The following is a 23,622-nucleotide window of genomic DNA, read 5'->3' as shown; positions in this document are numbered from 1 at the left end:
TGACCCCTTTTTCCGTTCCTTGGAAGTGCCTCTCTCAGAGCTGCTGCTGCTGCGGTCTGCTCTCCATTGGTTGTTAAATATTTTGATTATCACCCTGCCTTCCCGCGTCTCTGAGACAAAGAACAAGGAGATGCAAAAATAGATTTTTTCCTTGCCTCCTACCATGGGCTAGATGTTTGTGTCTCCTCTGTCCCCCACATGTCTATGTTCCTAACCCCCCAAATTCCTATGGTGTAATCTCCACCCTCAATGTGATGGTATCGGGAGGAGGGGACTCTGGGAGGTAAGTGGGTCATGAGAGTGTAGCCCTCATGAATGGGATCAGCATCCTTATAAAAGAGACCCCAGAGAGCTCTCTGGTCCTCTTCCTGCCATGTGAGGACACAGTGGCAAGTTGGCAGTCTGCAACCTAGAAGGGGCCCTCACCAGACCCAACCATGCTGGCACCTGGTCTTGAACTTCCAGCTTCCAGAACTTTGAGAAATACATTTCTATAGTTTCCAAGCCACCCAGTTGATAGTATTCTGTTATAACATCTCAGACTGACTAAGATAACGCCCTTCTTTCTCACACAGAAGTAACATTATAAACACTCTGTTCTGTATCTGGCCTTTTTAATTAAACTATCCTGGGGTCCTTCCTCTCAGTATAAGGAGCTCCTTTGTTCTTTTTTGATATTGTTGAATAGTATTCTTTCCATACTTTGTTTATTCAGACCCTGGTAAAATGCACACTTATATTGTCTCCAATCTTTTTTTTTCTTTTTTTTTGAGACAAGTTCTCGCTCTGACACCCACGCAGGCTAAAGCAGTGGCACAATCATGGCTTGTTGCAACCTCGACCTCCCAGGCTCAAGCAACCCTCCCACCTCAGCCTCCGGAGTAGCTGGGACAACAGGCATGCGCCACCATACCTGGCTAATTTCTTTTTGTTTTTCATAGAGACGGGGGGGGGGTCTCACTATGTTTCCCAGGTTGGTCTCGAACTCCTGAGCTCAAGCAATCATTCTGCCTCAGCCTCCCAAAGTGCCTGCACCTGACTCCAATCTTTTCTTTTTTTTTTTTTTTTTGAGATGGAGTTTCACTCTTGTTGCCCAGGCTGCAGTGCAGTGGCACGATCAAGGCTCACTGCAACCTCCGCCTCCCAGGTTCAAGTGATTCTCCTGCCTCAGCCTCCCAAGTAGCTGGGATTACAGGCGCACACCACCAGGCCCAGTTAATTTTTGTATATTTAGTAGAGACGGGGTTTCGCCATGTTGGCCAGGCTGGTCTTGAACTCCTCACTTCAGGTGACCCACCTGCCTTGACCTCCCAAAGTGCTGGGATTACAGGTGTGAGCCACCGCGCCCGGCCTCCAATTTTTTGTTATTAGAAGCCATGCTGCCATGAATAACCTGGTACATTATTCTTGCTCGGCTCTACCTATAAGAATAAAATGTAGACTGAGGACTGCTGACTCAGAGGGCAAACACATTTACAACTTTGATAAATATTGCAGAATTGCCCTCCGTAGGGAATATAACACGTTGAATCCCCACTGGCAACATACGAAGGTTTATTTTTTTTAAGGGAATCAAATAAAATACTTTTCTTATTGAAAACAAAAACACAGTCCTCATGGAGGATGGGGAAATACAATCACAGAGCAGAAAGTAAAAATTACTCAGAATCAGAATGTGCGGAGACCTCCCGGATTTGCAATCTGGCGTATTTCCCTCAAGTCTTGATTCATACCCTGCATACTGTTCCAGAACCCGATTTATTCACTCCACCAATATTTTGTGAACAGCGTTGTCTCATGTCAGTAAATATTTTTTTATTATACCTTCAGAGACAGGACGGAACAGAGATATTAATTAAGCAAATGGACCCTGGTTCAAATCTCGGCTCTATTGCTGTCTATCTGTGCAATGTTGGGCAAATTATATAAGTATTCCCAGCTTTGATTTCCTCTTTGTGAAATGAGGATCATAAAAGCACTTACCCGTAGAATTATTGTGAGAGTTGAGTGCATCAGAATACATGAAATGCGCAAACAGGACTTGGCACAATAAACACTATAAATAATCCCAGCACTTTGGGAGGCCCAGGCAGATGGATCACCTGCGGTCAGGGGTTTGAGATCAGCCTGGCCAACATGGTGAAACCCCATCTCTACTAAAAATACAAAAATTCGCCAGGTGTGGTGGTGGGAGCCTGTAATCTCATCTACTCTGGAGGCTGAGCCAGGAAAATCGCTTGAACCCGGGAGGCAGAGGTTGCAGTGAGCCAAGATCGCGCCACTGCACTCCAGCCTTGGCAACAAGAACAAAACTCCATCTAAACACACACACACACACACACACACACACGCACACACACACACACACACACACACACGACAAATGTTAGCCGATTCTGCATCATTTTTGACTGCCTGGTAGTCCCATGGATGGACACACCATAGTTTGTTAGATAAATTCCTTGTTGTTAGACATTTAGGTTATTTCTGTGTTTTCGGCGATACTTCGATGATGCAGCTTGGTGGATATAGCCTTATCCAGATCCCTGGTTTACCTTTGCTGAGGGAGGTAAGGGGGCAATTGTGGCCCGTCCCTCATGGCTGCTCAGGGTCTACCTTGATGTGTTCCTTTGGAACTCCCTGGAGTAGGTTTCCACATCCCTTCTCCTCTGGATTTTCCTTCCTGCAGGGTCGAGAGGCAGGATCTGGGCTTTCTGATGCCTCTCTCAGCCCTACCACCTGTGTTAACTCAGTCACTTCTCTTGTCTAAGAAAATGCCAGAGTCTTAAAGCCATCTATCTACCTATGAATAGATTTTAAACATGTGGTCCAGCCATACAATGCAATATTATTCAGCAGTAAACAGGAATGAAGTCCTAATGCATACTATGACATGGATGAAGTGTGACAATATTATGCCAAATGGAAGAATACAAAAGAGCAAAAATGAAACACAAAAAGGCCAGATATTGTATGATTCCATTTATATGAAATGCCCACAATAGGCGAATCCAGAGAGATAGAAAGTAGGTTAGGGTTGCCAAGGGCTTGGGGGAGGGGAAATGGGAAGTGACTGCTTATCACTACAGGGTTGCTTTTTTTTTTTTTCTTTTTCTTTTTTCTTCTTCTTCTTTTTTTTTTTTTTTGTTTTGTTTGAGACGGAATCTCCCTCTGTCACCCAGGCTGGAATGCAGTGATGCGATCTCGGCTCACTGCAACCTCCACCTCCCAGGTTCAAGAGATTCTCCTGCCTCAGCCTCCTGAGTAGCTGGGATTTCAGGTGTGTGCCACCATGACCGGCTAATTTTTTTGTATTTTTAGTAGAGATGGGGTTTCTCCATCTTAGCCAAGATGGTCTCAATCTCCTGACCTCATGATCCACCAGCCTCGGTCTCCCAAAGTGCTGGGATTACAGGCGTGAGCCACTGTGCCCGGCCGCTACAGGGTTTCTTCATAGGGGGATGGAATGTTCTGGAATCTGATGGTAATGGTTGTACAACCTTGTGAATATACTAACCCCCCCACTGAATTATTTACTTCCAAGGGGTCAATTTTATCTAATAAATAAATAGCAAAGGGCAACTGAGTAGACCTAGGGCTGGGTGGACATGAGAAGCCACCACTGCAGAATAAAGTTTCATCTCTGTACCATGGCCTGCGAGGCCCTTTGCAAATCTTGCTGCTCATTAGAACCACCTGGGAAGCTTAAGAAACTCCCAGTGTCCAGGATACACTCAGACCAAGTAAACTTAATGAATCCAATGGGCATCCAGGGCTGGGAACTAGCCCCCACACGGTCTTAAAACAACAACAACAAAACAAATAAAACTAAACTAAATATCTGACCTGAATGGGGAGGACCCCAAGGCCCAGAGAGGTGAGTGCATTTGCTTAGTAAGTCATGGGCTACCCCATTGTTACTGGAAAGGGGTCCTGATCCAGACCCCAAGAGAGGCTTTTTGGGGCTCACGTAAGAAAGGATTCGGGGTGAGTCCATACAGTAAAGTAAAGGCAAGTTTATTAAGAAAGTAAATGAATAAAGAATGGTTACTCCACAGGCAGAGGAGTCCTGAAGGCTGCTGGTTGGCTATTTTTTTGGTTATTTCTTGCTTATATGCTAAACAAGGGGTGGGTTATTCATGAGTTTTCCCAGAAAGGGGTGGGCAGTTCCTGGAACTGAGGGTTTCTCGCACTTTTAGACCATATAGGGTAACTTCCTAATGTTGCCATGGCATTTGTAAACTGTGATGGCGCTGGTGGGAGCGTCTTTTCGTATGCTAATGCATTATAATTAGCATATAGTGAGCAGTGAGGAGGACCAGAGGTCACTTTCGTAGCCATCTTGGTTTTGGTGGGGTTTGGCTGGCTTCTTTACTGCCTCTTGTTTTATCAGCAAGGTCTTTGTGATCTGTACCATGTGCCGACCTAGCTCATCCTGTGACTAAGAATGCCTCACCTCCTGGGAATGCAGCCCAGTGGGTCTCAGCCTCATTTTACCCAGCCCCTACTCAAGATGGAGTTGCTCTGGCTCAAACACTTCTGACACTGCTAGGCAGACTCACTGCTTTGTGCACCAAAGCTTGGGCTCTGAAGCCACGTGGGCCTGGGTTCAAATTCCGAATCTACCACTTTAGCCTAATCGCCTAAACCTCTCTGGGCATCAGCTTCCTCATCCAGGCTAATAGTACCTGCTCCTCAGGGATCAGATGAGGTACTACATGCAAAGGGCTTCTCCTAGTGTCTGGCACATCATGAGCCTTGTTTTAAGCATTTTATTAGCAATTTCTTTTTTTTTTTTTTTTCTTGAGATGCAGTCTCGCTCTGTCGCCCAGGCTGGAGTGCGGTGGCGCAATCTCAGCTCACTGCAAGCTCCGCCTCCCGGGTTCACGCCATTCTCCTGCCTCAGCCTCTCCGAGTAGCTGGGACTACAGGCGCCCGCCACCACGCCCAGCTAATTTTTTTGTATTTTTAGTAGAGATGGGGTTTCACCGTGGTCTTGATCTCCTGACCTCGTGATCCGCCCGCCTCGGCCTCCCAAAGTGCTGGGATTACAAGCGTGAGCCACCGCGCCCGGCCTTCATTAGCAATTTCTACTGCTTGGAGGGGAGCAAGGGAGCATGAGTCTGACCCAATTTACCTGCCCCCACCGGTCTCACTCTGTCACCCAGGCTGGAGTTCAGTGACGGGATCCTAGCTCACTGTAGCCTCAGAACTCCTGGGCTCAGGCAATTCTCCCGCCTCAGCCTCCTACAGGTGGGTGCCACCACACCCAGTTAATTTTTTAATTTTAATTTTTTGTAGAGATGGGGTCTCATTATGTTGCCCAGGCTGGTCTTGAACTCCTGGGATCAATCCATCCTCCTACTTTGGCCTCCCAAAGTGCTGGGATTGCAGGTATAAGCCACTGCACTTGGCTTCAATTTACCTGTCCTTTTATACCTTTAATAATCATAAAAATTTTTGAGTTCTGGACTATTCCAGGTACTTTACAGGGTACCACTCCCATAAGGCCAATATGGGGAGCAAGGCATGGGAAAATGGGTGTCTTGCTCTAGGTCCCCTGATAGAACCCTGAGTTCTCTTCTATATGGATGTATACAGGGGTGGGAGGTAGGAATAGGGCGGCCCAGCCTCTGTAACTCTCCCAGTGGTAGATTCTCTAGGATGGGAATCACCTCCTTTCTTTGTCCATAACACCAAGCATAAACCCTGGCACCTTAAAAGGAGCTCAAGTAGCCGGGTGCAGTGGCTCACGCCTGTAATCCCAGCACTTTGGGAGGCCGAGGTGGGTGGATCACTTGAGGTCAGGAGTTTGAGACCAGCCTGGCCAACATGGCAAAAACCCGTGTCTACTAAAAATACAAAACTTAGCCGGGTGTCGTGGCGCACATCTGTAATCCCAGCTACTCAGGAGGCTGAGGCAGGAGAATTGCTTGAACTCTGGAGGCGGAGGTTGCAGTGAGCTGAGATTGTGCCACTGCACTCCAGCCTGGGAGAGAGTGAGATCCTGTCTCAAAAAATGAAAATAAAATAAAAAAGAGCTCAAGCAATGTTTGCAGAGCTCTCCCAGGGCTGTAGAGCAGCCCCACTGCTGGCGAGAGGTCACACGCTGAGAGCTGCAGTCCTCCCTGTGGCCACGAGGGGTCTCCACGCTCCACCGAATGGCTAGAGGGTCTCTCCTAAGGCTACGCGCCAGGCCACGGCTAACTCGGAGGCCCTGGACACTAGGCACGAGGGTGACAGGGTGGGACGCCAGGCCCTGGCCTCCCAGGGTGCCATCCTTCCTCCCTCCTGTCCTCCCCTGGGGTCAGGTTAGAGATCACCATGAGGTCCTGCCTCAGGCTGTCATGGCCTGAGGCTGGGGGCCTGCTTCATGAGGGCTGAATGCCTACTGTGTGCTCCTTCTTCCTGCTCTGAGGCTGTCGTAACCTGTCAGGGGCTGGGGGCTTCACGCTGGCTGAACACCCACTGTGTGCTCCTTCTTCCTGCTCTGAGGCTGTCGTAACCTGTCAGGGGCTGGGAGTTTCATGCTGGCTGAACACCTACTGTGTGCTCCTTCTGCCTGCTCTGAGGCTGTTGTGGCCTCTAAGAGGCTGGGGGTGTGCTTCACACTGGTTGAACACCTACTGTGTGCTCTTTCTGCCTGCTCCTTTTCTTTTCTTTCTTTTTTTTTTTTTTTTTTTTTTGAGACAGAGTCTGGCTCAGTCACCCAGACTGGAGTGCAGTGGCGCGATCTCGACTCACTGCAAGCTCCGCCTCCTGGGTTCATGCCATTCTCCCGCCTCAGCCTCCCGAGCAGCTGGGACTACAGGCACCCGCCACCCCCCGGCTAATTTTTTGTATTTTTAGTAGAGACAGGGTTTCACGATGCTAGCCAGGATGGTCTCGATCTCCTGACCTCGTGTTCCGCCCGCCTCGGCCTCCCAAAGTGCTGGGATTACAAGCAGGAGCCACCACGCCCGGCGCCTGCTCGTTTTCTTTAAACCCCACTGTCACAACCGTGGGAGCAGGTGTTGTTTTATTTTCTTTTTTCTTTTTTCTTTCTTTCTTTCTCTTTCTTTCTTTCTTCCTTTCTTTCTTTCTTTCTTTCTCTTTCTTTCTTTCTTTCTTTCTTCCTTCTTTCTTTCTTTTCTTTCTCTTTCTTTCTTTATCTTTTTTCTCTTTTTAAAGAAGTAAGCCTTTATTTCCTTGTTTTGCAAATAAAGCTGGCTAAGTTGGTTGCTTTTTGGTGATTAGTCAAAGAGACCAAATCCCATATCCTCGTCTGACTCCTCCCTCCAACTCTTCCTTGACTTCAACCTGAGCTGGGGCTGCTGCAGCAGCAGCAGGAGCAGCTGTGGTAGCAGCAGCCACAAGGGCTGCAGCCACAAAGTCAGATGGATCAGCCAAGAGGGCCTTGACCTTTTCAGCAAGCAGGAAGGTGTCATCAGTCTCCACAGACAGGGCCAGGACTCGTTTGTACCCGTTGATGATAGAATGGGGCACTGATGCAACAGTTGGGTAGTGGATCTGCAGACAGACACTGGAAACATTGCAGACACCCTCCAGGAAGCGAGGATGCAGGTTCCTCTGTGATGTCAAGCACTTCAGGGTTGTAGATGCTGCCACTGTCGAACACGTGCTGGATGACCAGCCCAGAGGAGAAGGGGGAGATGTTGAGCATGGTCAGCAGCGTGGCTTCGCTGGCTCCCACTTTGACTCCTGTCTTGATCAGCTGCACATCACTCAGGATTTCAATGGTGCCCCTGGAGATTTTAGTGGTGATACCTAAAGCCTGGAAAAAGGAGGTCTTCTCGGGCCCCAGACCAGTGTTCTGGGCTGGCATAGAGACTTCACATGGGGTAATGGCACCAGCACAGGTGGCAGCTGGCACCTTATTGGCCAGCAGCATGTCCCTGATCTCAGTGAGGTCCTCCTTGGTGAACACAAAGCCCACATTCCCCCAGATACGAGGCAGCAGTTTCTCCAGAGCTGGGCTGTTTTCCTGGTGCCCTCGGATGGCCTTGCGCATCATGGCATTCTTGCCCATCAGCACCACGGCCTTCCCGCAGAGGGACATGCGGATCTGCTGCATCTGCTTGGAGCCCACAATGTCTGCTCCCACGATGAAACATTTCAGATAATCATCCAATAGTTGGATGATCTTAAGGAAGTAGTTGGGTTTCCAGGTCACCCTGTCTTCCCTGGGCATCACGGCGGTGCATCAGGGATTGCCACACAGGTTTTTTTTTTTTTTTTTTTTGAGACGGAGTCTCGCTCTGTCGCCCAGGCTGGAGTGCAGTGGCGCAATCTTGGCTCACTGCAAGCTCCGCCTCCCGAGTTCACGCCATTCTCCTGCCTCAGCCTCTCCGAGTAGCTGGGACTACAGGCGCCCGCCACCACGCCCGGCTAATTTTTTGTATTTTTAGTAGAGACGGGGTTTCACCGTGGTCTCGATCTCCTGACCTCGTGATCCGCCCGCCTCGGCCTCCCAAAGTGCTGGGATTACAAGCGTGAGCCACCGCGCCCGGCCTCCACACAGGTTTAAAGACGATGTCACTTCCACCAGGACGCCTGGCAAGAGGCAGGCATTGTTTTCTATGCTGCCTGGGGAGTGAAGAGAGGTGGAGTTAGTGGGGTTAGGACTCCAACTCAATTCTGCCTCATTTCAAAGCCTGTGTTCCTTTGGCATCTCTCTACCTCTCCTGGCACCCCCAGGGCATCTCAGGCCCGGCTTCTGGACAAGCCGACTGGGCCTGAACCTCACACACCCAGTTGCTCACACAATCGCACCCACGCACACTGACACACACGGGCCCCACACCCCATCCAAATCTGGAACCTCAGAGCTCAGCAGGGATTTGATACTCAGTCCTTCAAACCAGCTTCTCATCAAGGGGGTGGGCGGGGAGGAGTTACAAGAGCAATTGCTGTAATCCAATCGTCTCTTCTTTTCTTGTTTTCTTCTCTCTGAATACATTTTGCATTAAGGGCTTGTCTTCTTGGTTCCCATGAGAACGCTGTGCTTTTTCTTAAATGAAGGTTCGTTGATCGTTTTTTCCTGTTATTACAAAAGCAATTTGTGCCACTGCAAAAAAACACAGAGAAGCCAAGAGAACAAAAACTCCTCCCTCCCCTCCTCCAGGGACAGCTCAGGCTGACAGGTGTGGCACTGTCCTCCCCAGCACACCCTCCTGCTGCCATGGATCCCTGGCGTCCTCATCAGGCCTAAGCTGCTTCTTCCAGATGGGGCTCCCAGGCTGGGAGTCAGAGGCTGGGTCTTTGTCCTGCCCTGTCATTGGGTCCCACATGTCCTTGGCAGGTCCTCACCATTTTGGGGTGGGAAGGGGATGATCTCAAAGGGTCTTCTGCCCTCACACTCAAGGATCCTGTTCTCTTATTCCAGACAGATGAATCTGGGGCTGGGCCAAGCAGCAGCTATTAGGAGTTCCTAGGTAACAAGGGGTTCTCCTAGAATAATCTGGAGACCAGGGGAGGCATGGAACCCAAAGCCTCACTCATCGCCAGCATTGAGCAGACAGGCAACCCTCCCAAGGACAGACAGCTGAGCCCATTATAAAGATTCTGGTGTCCTGTGTCCCAGTCCCAGCCAGCTTCATGGTTGTGCAGCCTTTGCAACTGCAGAGGGCCCTACATTCCAAAGGGCTAGAGCTTGATTTAATGCTCTGCTGTCGACACCTTGAAATTCTTCATGATGTGTGAGCAAGGGCACCACATGTTCATTTTGCACTGGGCTCTGCAAAGTATGTAGCTGTCCCTGTTCCTAAAAATAATAACACCTGTTACTGACATACAGCTTGCTGTATAGCCGGCACTGAATATTTTTCCTGTATACTGTATAATTCACCTGTCCCTCACAGGAGCCAGGTGTAAATTGCCTCTCTCAGATTTGGCCAGCCCATGTGATAATGTGAACTGGGTGCTAGGCACTTTAGATATGTGACGCTCTGAAAGCTCTCAGCACTACCCGGAGCCATTGTAAGCCAGGCACCGTGGCTCACACCTGTGATCGCAGCACTTTGGGAGGCTGAGGCAGGTGGATCACCTGAGGTCAGGAATTCGAGACCAGCCCTGGCCAACATGGGGAAACCCTGTCTCTACTAAAAATACAAAAATTAGCTGGGCGTGGTGGCGGGTACCCGTAATCCCAGCTACTAGGGAGGCTGAGGCAGGAGAATTGCTTGAACCCAGGAGGCAGAGGTTGCGGTGAGCCAAGATTGTGCCACTGCACTACAGCCTGAGCAACAGAGCAAGCCTCCGTCTCAAAAAAAAAAAATTATAGATGAGGCATATTATAGATGACGCATGAAGTCTGGGGAGGTTAAGTAACTCGCCTGCAGTTGCAGAGCTAGTGAGGAGCCCACAGACCCTCCCATCCCTGCCCGGCTGGCCAAGGGCCACCCCAGGAGCTCTGCAGCCCTCATCCTGCCCTAGCCACCATCCCAGCTGTGGTGGGCACCTGGCAGTGCCTAGGGGGGTGAGAAGCTCCACCCACACTATCAGTTCCCATTTCCACCACCTCCTGATCCGCCAGCAGTTGCTGCACTTCGCCACCTCCTGTGCCCAGGTGTGCAGTCGGCTTCCTACATGGGGCACGGAGCTGTGGGGCCAAGAGGTGTCAGTCTCCATTTCTCCGCACTGTGCTGAGCAACCAAGCATTCTTTTTTTTTTTTTTTTTTTTGAGATGGAGTCTCGCTCTGTCACCCAGGCCGGAGTGTGGTGGCGCAATCTTCGGCTCACTGCCACCTCTGCTTCCTGGGTTCAAGTGATTCTCCTGCCTCAGCCTCCCGAGTAGCTGGGACTACAGGCACGTGACACCACGCCTGGCTAATTTTTCTATTTTTAGTACAGACGGGGTTTCACTATATTGGCCAGGCGGGTCTCGAACTCCTAACCTCGTGATCTGCCTGCCTCAGCCTCTTAAAGTGTTGGGATTACAGGCGTGAGCCACCGTGCCTGGCCTGCTCCTGAGCATTCCATGCTACAGGTGTGGCTCCAGGAACTCTGGTTCATCAAAGCTGGTTTCATTTATTTATTTATTGAGACAGGGTCTCACTCTGTCACCCAGTGCAGTAGCACCATCACGGCTCACTGCAGCCTCAACCGCCCAGACTCAGGCCATCCTCCCACCTCAGCCTCCCAAGTAGCTGGGACCACAGGTACACATCACTACGCCTGGCTAATTTTTGTATTTTTTGTAGAGACGAGGTCTTGCTATGTTGCCCAGACTGGTCTTGAACTCCTAGACTCAAAGGATCCTCCTGCCTCAGCCTCCCACAGGGCAGGGATTACTCAGCCCCCAGTGCCGGTTATTGCTGAGGTAGCCCAGACAGAGAGGGGTGATGCCAGAGTGAGCCCAGGCCGCCGGAATTGGAGTGAACAGAACAGCACTAGGAGACTCTCACACACCCAGGTTGACTTGCACAGCATCTCTGTCTCAGCTCCCACATCTGTAACGGGGGGTAAAGCAAGGGTCCCCAAACTTTTTGGTATCAGGGACCTATATAAGGAGTGCAGAAGGCCAGGAGCGGTGGCTCATGCCTGTAATCCCAGCACTTTGGGAGGCCGAGGTGGGTGGATCACCTGAGGTCAGGAGTTTGAGACCAGCTTGGCCAACATAGAGAAACCCTGTCTCTACTAAAAAAAATACAAAATTAGCCAGACATGGTGGCAAGCGCCTGTAATCCCAGCTTCTCGGGAGGCTGAGGCAGGAGAATTGCTTGAACCCAGGAAGCGGAGGTTGTGGTGAGCCAAGAACGCGTCATTGCACTCCAGCCTGGGCAACAAGAGCGAAATTCTGTCTCAAAAAAAAAAAAGAGTGCATAATCTAGATCCCTCATATGTGCAGTTCACAATAGGGTTCGTGCCCCTATGAGAATCTAACGCTGCTTCTGATCTAACAGCAGGCGGCACTCAGGCAGTAATGAGAGTGATGGGGAGTGGCTGTAAATACAGATGAAGCTTCTCTCACTTGCCCTCTGCTCACCCCATGCTGTGTGGCCCAGTGCCTAACAGGCCACAGACCAGTCCCAGTCCACAACCTAGAAGCTAGAGACCCCTGGGATAAAGAAACCAGCCAAGCAGTTAAGAATTTGAGGTTTGGGAATACAACATCCTGAGTTCAAGTCCCAGGCTCAGCACTTAACAGCCATATGACCTTGGGCAGGTTGCAAAACTGAACTTCAGTGTTCTCCATAAAAACACAGCAAAAATGGAGGCATTCTAGTTAAGAACTCAGGCCCAGCAGACCGACAAGAGCTCAAATCTCACCTTGAGCACTTATTAATTATGGTAGCTTGTACAAGTTATTTCACTTTTCTGAGCCTTGGTTTCCTTGTCTGCCAAATGCAGATAATCCCTGCAGCATCCTCATGGGCTTTTGTGAGGACCAAATGGCCTGGTGCCTGCGGAGCCCTTTTCTCAGCCCCTGGCACTTAGTAAGTGCCTAGTAAGCCGTTACGACAGGTGCAAACAGATGGGATTGCTGGGACGTCACGAGAGCAGGTGCCCTGCCGGAAGGTCTGTGTCAGGCCAAGCCGTGGAATAAGAAAGCCAAGCACAGGGCCATCTTCTCATAGCCAGGCGGCCCTGGGAATTGGTGGCTGAGGCCTGGGAGGGCTGCTTGTTGAGTGAGGTCCAGGGACTAAGCCACCAGGAGGCTGTTGACAGGTCTGTGGGGACAGCTTCTTTTAATGGGAACTGTGGCAGTGGGATGAGAGAGACAAAACCAGGCTCACATCTGCCTGGGCCGCCTCCCAGCCTCTCAGCTACCTCTCCTGCCAGGCTCTGGGGGTCAGGCCTCCCTCCCCCAACTCCCGCCAGATGCCACTCTGTAAACCCTGAAGCTGTGCTCCCACGCTGCACTGCACCGCGCACATGAATTCCCCGAGGAACTTCTTAACGCGCTGATTCGGATTCAACCGTGGGGGTGGCCCGAGACCCTGCATTTCTAATCAGCTCCAAGGAATGCGAGACCACGCTTTGAGTAGCAGCATCTAAAACACGATATAAACGTAGGTCATGAAAATTAACAATAATGTAGGGTGTGGAGTTACTACCAGATCTGACTAGCAGACTTTGGGAGAGAGCCTGTCTAGGAGAAAATTCTCCCCAGAGGTCAAAAGGAACCCCCACCCCAGGTTCTGGGGGTGCTAGAATCTGATTTTGCTCCTAATAGCAAAGAGACAGTTAGAGGGTACCTTTCAGCTTGAGCCACACAGACAGCGGTTCCCAAACTGCAGACCACACACCAGCTGCATCAGAAGTACTTGGGGATTCGTTTTTTTGTTTGTTTTGTTTTGTTTTTTGTTTGTTTTTTGAGATGGAGTCTCGGTCTGTCGCGCAGGCTGGAGTGCAGTGGCACGATCTTGGCTCACTGGAACCCCTGCACCCTGCTAATTTTTGTATTTTTAGTAGAGCCAGGGTTTAACCATGTTGGCCAGGCTGGTCTTGAACTCCCAACCTCAAGTGATCCGCCTGCCTCGGCCTCCCAAAGTGCTGGGATTACAGGCATGAGCCACTGTGACAACTGAATTTTTTAAAAATACAGATTCTGAGTCATGAAAAGACAGATCCTGTATGACTCCCTTATATGAAGTATCTAAAGCAGTCAAATCCGTAGAAACAGAAGTAGAATGCTGGTTGCCAGGGGCTGGCTGGGAGGGAGAATGGAAAATTGTTGTTTAATGGGCATAGAGTTTCAGATTTGCAAGATGAAAAAGTTCTGGAGGTCTGCTTTACAATGGCGTGAATATACTTAACAATACTGAACTGTCCACTTAAAGATGGCTAAGATGATAAATTTTATGTTATATGTTCTTTTTTTTACCATAATGATAGACAGAGTCTTGCTCTGTCACCCAGGCTGGAGCCCAGTGACCCAGTGGCTCTCGACTCACTGCAGCCTCCGCCTCCCAGGTCCAAGCCTCAGCCTCCTGAGTAGCTGGTATTACAGGTGTGTGCCACCACACCCGGCTAATTTTTGTATTTGTAGTAGAGATAGGGTTTCACCATTTTGGCTAGGCTGGTTTTGAACTCCAGGCCTCAGGTGATCCACCTGCCTCAGCCTCCCAAAGTGCCGGATTATAGGCGTGAGCCACCACGCCCCGCCTCATAATGATAATTTAAAAAAAAAAAAACAGGTTCTGGGCCAGGCTCAGTGGCTCTTGCCTGTGATCCCAGCACTTTGGGAGTCCGAGGCAGGTGAATCACCAGGTCAGGAGTTTGAGACCAACCTGGCCAACATGGCGAAATCCCATCTCTACAAAAAATACAAAAAATTAGCTGGGCGTAGTGGCAGATAACTGTAATCCCAGCTACTCAGGAGGCTGAGGCAGGAGAATCACTTGAACCCAGGAGACGGAGGTTGCAGTGAGCTAAGATCACGCCACTGCACTCCAGCCTGGGAGACAAAGTGAGACTCCATCTAAAACAAAACAAAACAAAACAAAAAAACAGATTCTGGCTCTAGCCCCTGAGATCCCGTTTAAGTGCATCTTGAGTAGAGCCCAGAAACCTATTTTTTTTAAATCTGCCCAGGGAATTTGGGTGCACAGCCAGGCTTGGGGACCACTGGCCAGGGGGAAGCTTTCCCCCAGATATCTCTGGAATCTTTCCACCTCTCCCACCTCCACCTCCATCTCCACGGCTGAGACTCCATTCTGGACAATGACAGAAGCCTCCTGCGCCCTCCTCTCCCTGCCTCCATCCTCTCCCTGCCTCCGTCTGCCACGCGGCTGCCCCGGTGATCTTTCAAAGCACAAATTCGATCCTGTTGCGCAGCTCCTTTAAAACTGTTCCATGGCCTCCCGTTGCCCTCCGTACAAAATAGAAAAAAGCACAACCTTCTCAGCAGAGTCGAGTCAGGGATTCAGCTGTGCGCACAGAGTATTACAGCAGGAAGCCTTTGGAGCCACAGAGGTCTGTGCAAGGGCCCCGGGAGCACCGGGGGACACAGATGAATTATGCCAGGAGGAGAGAGGTGGTGGGAAGCCTCCCCAGAGAAAGAGGCATTGAGTTGAGCTGGGCCTTGCAAGTGAGCTGGTGTTTGTCAGGAGAGTGGGGTGAAGGCAAAAGGCGGTGGCGGCAGGGGGATTCCAGGCAAGGAGGATAGCATCTGCAAAGCCAAGGATGTGTTGGGGGCTATGTCCCCCTCAGTGCAGGCAGGGGCTAGGTGAGCTGGGAGAAGAGGGAAAGGTGAGGGTGGGAAGAGGCGGTGAGGGAAGAGCAGAGAGACTGTGAAAGTCCAGTTCAGCTGGGAAGCAGGGAGGGGGTGAGCGTCTCCATCGCCTCCCAGAGCTATCCCGCCCAGGGCAGGTTACCAACTTCAGGCCCTTGTCCTCACTCCCCACCCCCCGCCCCGCCCCCCACTGCTTGGTGGGGGCCTTGGGCAAGGCCATCTGGTCGGGATGGGGGACATGCTCCTTCTCTGCTCCCCCAGGGGCCCTATGGCTCCCACTAATTGTTCACAGTTCATACCCTTGGCTCTCTGCCCCGCTCCCCCAGGGCCTGCCTGGGCGCTTCTCCTTTCCCCTCACCCGTGTGTGTGTGTGTGTGTGTGTGTGTGTGTGTGTGTGTGTGTGTGTGGTGTGTGTGTGTGTGTGTGTGTGTGTGTGTGTGTGTGTGTGTGTGTGTTGTTGTTGTTGTTGTTGTTGTGTAAATCCGGAAGGTCATGTGGTCACCCAGTCTCCGTCTTTGTCTGTCTAAAAGCTGGTATGACACAGCGTGTATGTGTTTATGAACACGTCCCTCCTGCCCGAGGGTTCCTAGCCTCAGGGTCAAGTCCCCCTGGGCCCATCAAGGCTGTAAGAGGTGATTCTAGGGGCTACGGCAATAGAGACCCAGCCAGAGGGAGCAGGAGAGCTCCAGCCCACAATTCCAGGGGCCCCACGGCCAGCCGCCTCCAGAGGAACACACGGCCTACGTGAAAACAGAGAGCCCACAGCACAGCCACAGCACCTGGCGTGGCTGAATTCCCCTCCTGCCCCGCTCAATGCCCAGCACCAGCCTGACGCTGCTGTAGAGGAACTTGGGAGCTGCATGTATTTCAGAAAGGGCCCCTTCACCACAGTTAGAGAGCAAATAAATGGGTCCTCTGGGGCTGGGGTTGGGGCTGGGATTCCCTTTGTAGCCCCCTTCCCCACTGTGGAGGCCCCTTTCCTCCACACACCCTCACCCCTGCAATTCCTCCCCTGGAGCAGAAACAAGGTTCTACCCATGCCATGGGGCCTGGCCATGCAGGTCAGCCCTGGGTCCTGGTGGAGGACCCAAAGTCTCCCTGCTGAGGACCAATGTCCAGTGGCCCAGCTGGGGTGACATCACACAAGGGGCTCACACAAGGCTTCTGTCTTCCAGGAGGGAGATGGGAACAGAGATCTCCCTGCAAAGGCTGGAAAAGAAATCACGTCCCAGAATTGTTGGCAGAAGGTTAATTGGATGCATTTGTAAGCTCGTTCCTGGGACAGGCGTGTTAATAGCACTAAAACATCTGAAAACTTGCAGAGCCACACGGAGGAGTTAATAGACCTGGAGAGTCCAAGGTCACATTGAGGCACCTCCCAGGAGTGGAAAGAGCAGTGGACCAGGAGCCTGACAGCCTGAACCCCTGGCTCCTCACCACTGCTCGCTGTGGTCCCCAGGCAAGCCCTGGCCTCTCTAGACCTGGAAAACAGTGTGGAAGGCGGGTCGCCTGGATCGCCCAAAGGAAGCCTCACTGTGGTCTTGTGTGGTGATGTTATCATTATTTCTGTTTTGTGGAAGAGGAAACTGAGATTCCTCAAATGAAGTGGAATTTGCCACTGCTGTTTGCTGGGGTCAGTACTGGAGCCTGACTGCAGGCCAAGGGCTGAAATCACAGGGCTGGACCAGGGGCCAGCCAGAGCAGACGTTCCCTTAGTGTCCACTGGGAGGCGCCCTAGACTGCTTCTCCTAGTTGGCACCAGCACCTGCATCCCTCAGCCAGAGTGGTCTCCCCTGGGTGATCACTGGACAAGGTGGGACTGGGGGCTGCCAGCTCCTGGGGCAAGGTCAGGAGGCTTCCTTGTCCTCCCTCCCCATCCTAGCCACACCCATGAAAGAGCCTCCTGCCCTCACCTTCCAAGGGCAAGGGAGGGAAGAGTGAGGTTTCAAACCTTCCCTCCTCAGGCCCCTGAAGAGCCCATGTATCAGATTGGAGTCAGCTACAAATGTCAGAGGCTCAGAGAGGGTTAGTCACTTGCCCCAGGTCACATAGTCAGGTCCGTCTGATTCTGAACACCTAAACTTGGTCCTGATTCAGGCGAGGCTCACAGCAGATGTGGTGGGATTCCACAGGTCACACGGCCCACAGCAGACAAGAAGGTGCTGGTCAGCTGGGCCTGCGAGTCTCACTGGTGGCAAAAGGGCTGAGTCTCATAGAGAGGGTTCCTACAGTCACGTGAGGGTCCAGGGCTGGGTGCAGGTAGTCAGGGCGGGGTGTGGGAGCTCGTGAAAGGGCAGGAGGAGGCATTCAGCCAGCAGATGTCCTTGGTGTCAGGGTCGGTGTCTGTATCTGAAAGTGGGCGTGTAAGTGGGGGATGGGGTGGAGGCAGAGGGCTGCAGCTCAGGCCCAAGACCCCAGGTCATGCTTACTCAGAATTCAAGTTTGTCAGCTTGTTAGAAGAATGAGGATGCTGACAGCCGGGGATCTGGGGAGGAGAGAGGCCTTTGGAGATGGGAGTTGGGGGGGCTGTGATTGGGGGATGTTGAGCAATGGCTTGAGGAGGTCGAAGGATCCAGCTTCCCGAGTATTCCGAGTTGGTCTGGAGCTGACGGGGAGTGGCTGGGCTGGGTGAGGGGAGGTGACAGTGACATTGAGTATGGGGACACAGGGCTCTTCTCTCCCTGCTGGGCTTTCTGGAGGGTGGAGGACAATAGGAGGGAAGCCGAGCATCCCAGGACAGAGCTTTGCAAAGTTACAGCCAGTTCCTGCCCTCTATACCCAACTCTTGCAACTGTGATTCTCTCCTAGAGCAAGCCTGACCCTACCAACATAGAGTCCACCTAACCCAATCCGTTACTCAGGTCACCTCACCACAGCAGAGGCAGGAGCAGGCCCAGGGCTGGAGAGAAGCCCATCCCCGGGCCCGAGGGCTCACAGCAAAGCCAAGGAGACAAGCAGCCACCAGGTGCCCCGGATTAAGACTGTCCAGGTAGGGGGCTCCATCTCCCCCTAGACAGAGGTAGCCAAGGGGACTATAGGGCTAGAGGAGGCATCCTGGAAAATCCCAGCCCTTCCCCAGCAGGTCACAGAACCGGCTCTCCCAGCTGAGGCCCTTCCCTCCCAGCAACATGTCCAGGGGCACCTGACTTGAACTATAAATAGAGGATGACGGAAGGCTCCGGAAGCCCAAGGGAGGGCAGGAGAAAGGGATTCTGATTCTCCCCCAGCAAGGCACTGCAAGGCTGCACTGACAGAGCAACGCCTTAGCACTGGGTCTTCGAGGTTGGATAGGAGTGCCCCTGGCATCGGAGGTCCGGTAGGGCCATGCAGGCAGAGGGAACAGTCTGGGGAGGCAAGGAATGGAGCAGGCAGGTGGCTCCGAGAGGCTGGACACAGGCTGCCAGGGGCTGTGGCAGTTCCTGAGACCCAGTGGCAAAGGGCCCTGAATGTCAGGCTAAGGGCTTTGTTCTGGAGGCCTGAGTCTTGCTCTCAGGGCAGTTCTGGTTTTGTGGTGAGGAGTTAAGAGTAACACACAAGGTTGGGTGCGGTGGCTCACGCCTATAATCCCAGCACTTTGGGAGGCTGAGGCAGGTGGTCACTTGAGGTCAGGAGTTCGAGACCAGCCTGGCTAACATGGTGAAACGCTGTCTCTACTAAAAATACAAAAATTAGCTGGGCGTGGTGGTGCACGCCTCTAACCCCAGCTACTTGGGAGGCTGAGGCAAAAGAATCTCTTGAACCTGGGAGGCGGAAGTTGCAGTGAGCTGAGATGGCGCCACTGAACTCCAGCCTGGGCAACAAAGCAAGATCCCATCTCAAAAAAAAAAAAAAGTAACACACAAGAACATGTAACATACAAGAACAAGGTCACCTGGAACAGAGTACCAGAAAGTACATGGCCATCATTCCCCATGGAATGGAGGAAACCATGGTGTGCCAGAGACTGCTAACTATTCCCCAACATCTGTTCTGTCTTCTTTGCCATGGAACCCCTGATTTTTGCTGGGCAACAACACCCTGAAATACAAGCTACATTTCCCAGCCTCCCTTACAGCCGGGTATGGCCATGTGTATAAGTTGTAAGAAGAAGTGCCATTCAGAGGCAGGAGGTTGCACCCTGTTACCTCTTCTCCTTTTCTGCTGGAAAGGAATATGCATGTGATTGCTCGAGCAGGAGCAGCTATCCTGGATCATGAGGTAGAAGCCCCATGTTAAGGATGACCAAGCCACAAGAAGGAAGTGATCTGGGTTTCTGATGTTTGTGGAGCTGCCACACCAGCCCTGGACCAGAACCTCCAAATATTGTTTACTCAAGAGAAAAATAAACTTCTATATTACAGTTTACCACACAGTTGCTTAAGTTTTCCTTCAGATGAACATAACCTAAGCACACACAGGAAAGGAATTAACCTCAAAAGAAGAACCCCAGGAGCATTTTATACACCTTTTTTTTTTTTTTTTTTGAGATGGAGTCTTGCTCTGTTCCCTGGGCTGGAGTACAGTGGCATGATCTCGGCTCATTCCAACCTCTGCCTCCTGGGTTCAACTGATTCTCCTGCCTCAGCCTCCCGAGTAGCTGGGACTACAGGCACCCGTCACCACACCCGGCTAATTTTTTGTATTTTTAGTAGAGACGGGGTTTCACCATATTAGCCAGGCTGGTCTCAATTTCCTGACCTCGTGATCTGCCCGCCTCGGCCTCCCAAAGTGCTGGGATTACAGGCGTAAGCCACCGCACCTGGCCTTACCTCTTAAGTAGTAAGAGGTATGCTCTGATTACATTCCATATATCATCTCTCATGAACTCTCTGCAGAACCCTCCTTCCAGGTGTAGGGGTGGAAAAGGCGTGATACGTCTTCTCACCCATCATAAGGGTCACGGCTGACACTCCTATACCAAAAGACAGAGAGAAGTTAACAAGAGAAGAGCATAACAAACGTATTTAATGAAAGTTTTACATGACACGGGGGCCTTTGGAAATGAAGAGCCAGGCTGGGCGTGGTGGCTCATGCCTATAATCCCAACGCTTTGCGAGGCCGAGGTGGATGGATCACTTGAGGTCAGGAGTTCAAGATCAGTCTGGCCAACATGGTGAAACTCTGTCTCTACTAAAAATACAAAAAATTACCCGGACATGGTGGTGCGCACCTGTAGTTCCAGCTACTCAAGAGGCTTGAGACATTAGAATTGCTTGAACACAGGAGGTGGAGGTTGCAATGAGCTGAGATCATGCCACTGCACTTCAGCCTGGGCAACAGAGCAAGACTGTCTCAAAACAAACAAACCAAAAAAAAAGAAAAAAGAAAAAGGAAAAGAGATGAATATCCAGATTGTACAATACCTTTTTATGCAAATGTTCGATGAAGAATGGGCAGTCATGTAGGAATGTGATTGGACCAGCTGGGCACGGTGGCGCACACCTGTAATCACTTTGGGAGGCCAAGGTGGGCGGATTACTTGAGATCAGGAGTTCGAGACCAGCCTGGCCAACATGGTCAAACCCCGTCTCTACTAAAAATACAAAAATTATCTGTACTTGGTGGCGGGCACCTGTAATCCTAGCTATTTGAGAGGCTGAGGCACAAAAATCGCTTGAACCCAGGAGTTGGAGGTTGCAATGAGCTGAGATCTCACCACTGCACTCCAGCCTGGGCAACAGAGTGAAACTTCATCTTAAAAAAAAAGTGATTGGAGGCCGGGCACGGTGGCTCATGTTTGTAATCCCAGCACTTTGGGAGGCCGAGGCGGGCGGATCACCAGGTCAGGAGATCGAGACCACGGTGAAACCCCATCTCTACTAAAAATACAAAAAATTAGCCGGGCGTGGTGGCAGGCACCTGTAGTCCCAGCTACTCAGAGAGGCTGAGGCAGGAGAATGGTGTGAACCCGGGAGGTGGAGCTTGCAGTGAGCCGAGATTGCGCCACTGCACTCCAGGCTGGGCGACAGTTGAGCGAGACTCCATCTCAAAAAAAAAAAAAGAAAAAAACAGTGATTGGAACAAAAGAGTATGACCTAAAGATAACAGGCCAAGGGAAGGAACCCAGCGAGGCCTGTGTGTGCACATTCTTCTTGGCCTGTCTGCCATATTCCTTATTTCTGGGTATGGGGCAGGACCCCACTGGAGCGAGGGTCTTACAGCCTACTATCAGACCAAGTGGGGTCGAGAATTTCCTTATTGCCAGCTCCTACACAGAAAGGCAGGGGAAGGTAAGAGTAATAGTTCTATTTTCTTTTCTTCTTCTTTTTTTTTTCTTGAAACGGAATCTCTCTCTGTCACCCAGTCTGGAGTGAAATGGCACAATCTCGGCTCACTGCAAACTCCACCTCCTGGGTTCAAGCGATTCTCCTGCCTCGGCCTCCCAAGTAGCTGGGACTGCAGGCGTGCGCCACCCTGCCTGGCTAATTTTTGTATTTTTACTAGAGATGGAGCTTCACCATGTCGGCCAGGCTGGTCTCAAACTCCTGACCTCACGTCATCTACCCGCCTTGGCTTCCCAAAATACTGGGATTACAGGCATAAGCCACCACACCCAGCTCCCAATATTTCTACTTTCTATGACCTACCTTAGGGAAGAGGAATTCTCATTTCTATAGCTGCCTTGGGGGAGAAAAGAGGGACAGGTCAAAGAGAGAGAGATACTGCTTCTGAGGCTGCTTCTGAGACCTTCCAGTCTCCTTTAGCTCAAAGTACTCAGCATGCCACAGCACCATACTTTGGAATATCATTATCTCAGCCCCAATACGGGAAGATGCTTGAAAATGCACTGTCTTTGTTGCAGATGCCATGCAACATCCTATGAGAATGTGATTCCCACGCCAGGCCCCCCATCCAGACAGGCCTGGTTTTCTGGACCCCATGACTCAGGGCCCCGAGAGCCACGGGCTCACGGAGGCCCCAGAAACTTTATTTGACCCCTTTGGCATTCCTGGTCGCTTCTTTGTCTCCTTTCCCAAAACACGTGGTTGTGTGGTCTTATCTTGGCCACCATAACTACATAAGAACAAGAAGCTGCCGTTCACTGAAGACGCTACCATGTGCTCCTACAAGATCAGCACCCTAGGGGCGGACTGAACATGTGCCCTCTCCCCTTGGCTGAGACAGAAAGAGAGGAGATGTGGCTCTTGGCTAAGGATTTAATGGAGCCCTTTCAGGGAACAGCCTTCTTGTGGGGAACTGAGGGAGCAGTTGTTAGGCCCAGGCACCACTCTGCATGGTCATGCCACTTACTGGATCCAGGGCCAGCAGTGTCGAGAACAGGAGGTGGCCGTTTCCCTCCTCTTCCCTCCACCTTATGGCTCAGGCTCCTCTGTTCTGTCTCTGAGTCTTCTGTTTGCCTTCAGGAGCAGCTTGTGGTGTTCCCAGGGTATGGGAGTCCTGCCTGTGCAGGGAGATCTGCAGGTGAGCTAGGAGGGGCCGCCTGGATCCCTGACACTGCAAAGGCCAAGCCCACACCCTACCCTGCCATGCTGGGGCTGGAATGCCTTGGTCATTCCTCCTTACCCTGGTTGCTGGTAAGGTCCCTCCTGGTCCTGCCCCATACCTGGTGTGATGCACTTTCCAACCCTGGGGGGAGGGGACATTCACATGGGTAAGGCAGGAAGAGGTGGCAAGTTTGAGGTTAAGAGAGTGTGGGACAAATGAATGACTAGACCCAGAACCGCCTGGGTTTGACCTTGACTCCACCACCAGCTCTGGGAGCTGCCCAATGACTTGACCTCTCTGAGCCTTAGTTTCCTCATCTGGATAACAAGAAAATTCATAATACCTTTCTCCTAGGGCTGTTATGAGTATTAAACGAATTAATACATGTCAAAGTTTAGGATGGTGCGTGGCACATAAAACCTGCGCAAAGAAGAGTAGCTGTTAGTATTAGTATCAGTGTTAATATTATTGTTAAAGTATTTCTTTTTTTTTTTTTTTTTTTTTTGAGATGGAGTCCTGCTCTGTTGCCCAGGCTGGAGTGCAGTGGCACAATCTCAGCTCACTGCAGCCTCTGCCTCCTGGGTAGCTGGGATTATAGGTGCCCACCACCACACCTGGTTAATTTTTTTGTATTTTTAGTAGAAACAGGGTTTCACCATGTTGGCCAGGCTGGTCTTGAACTCCTAACCTCAGGTGATCCACCTGCTTCGGCCTGCCAAAGTGCAGGGATTACAGGCATGAGCCACTGCGCCTGGATTGTTACAGTATTTCAAGAGATAAATTCAAACTCAGTGAGCCCCCTCAGGGAAGAGAACTAGTGAGGAATTAACTTCTGAAATGCCACCCCAGACATGCTGTCTCTAGCACACACCTTGAAGTATTACTCCGAACCACTGTAAAGTTATCTAATCACTCCAGCCCATCGGGAAGAGGGTCTCATCCTGTTTAGGGAGGCGGAGGAGCGTAGTGGTTTTGAGTGCAGACTTTGGGGCCCGACTGCCTGAGTCTGAATCTGAGCT

At 51.2% G+C, this 23,622-nt stretch overlaps 1 pseudogene; it reads right to left on the bottom strand.

Moving 5' to 3' along the window:
* Positions 1-7,174: 7,174 nt before the first annotated feature.
* LOC116468230 (large ribosomal subunit protein uL10-like) lies at positions 7,175-8,191 on the bottom strand (annotated as a pseudogene).
* Positions 8,192-23,622: the final 15,431 nt, after the last annotated feature.

Source organism: Hylobates moloch, unplaced genomic scaffold (genome assembly GCF_009828535.3).
Source record: "Hylobates moloch isolate HMO894 unplaced genomic scaffold, HMol_V3 SCAFFOLD_5, whole genome shotgun sequence".
Taxonomy (NCBI): domain Eukaryota; kingdom Metazoa; phylum Chordata; class Mammalia; order Primates; family Hylobatidae; genus Hylobates; species Hylobates moloch.
This window is presented reverse-complemented; position numbering and strand designations above follow the sequence as displayed.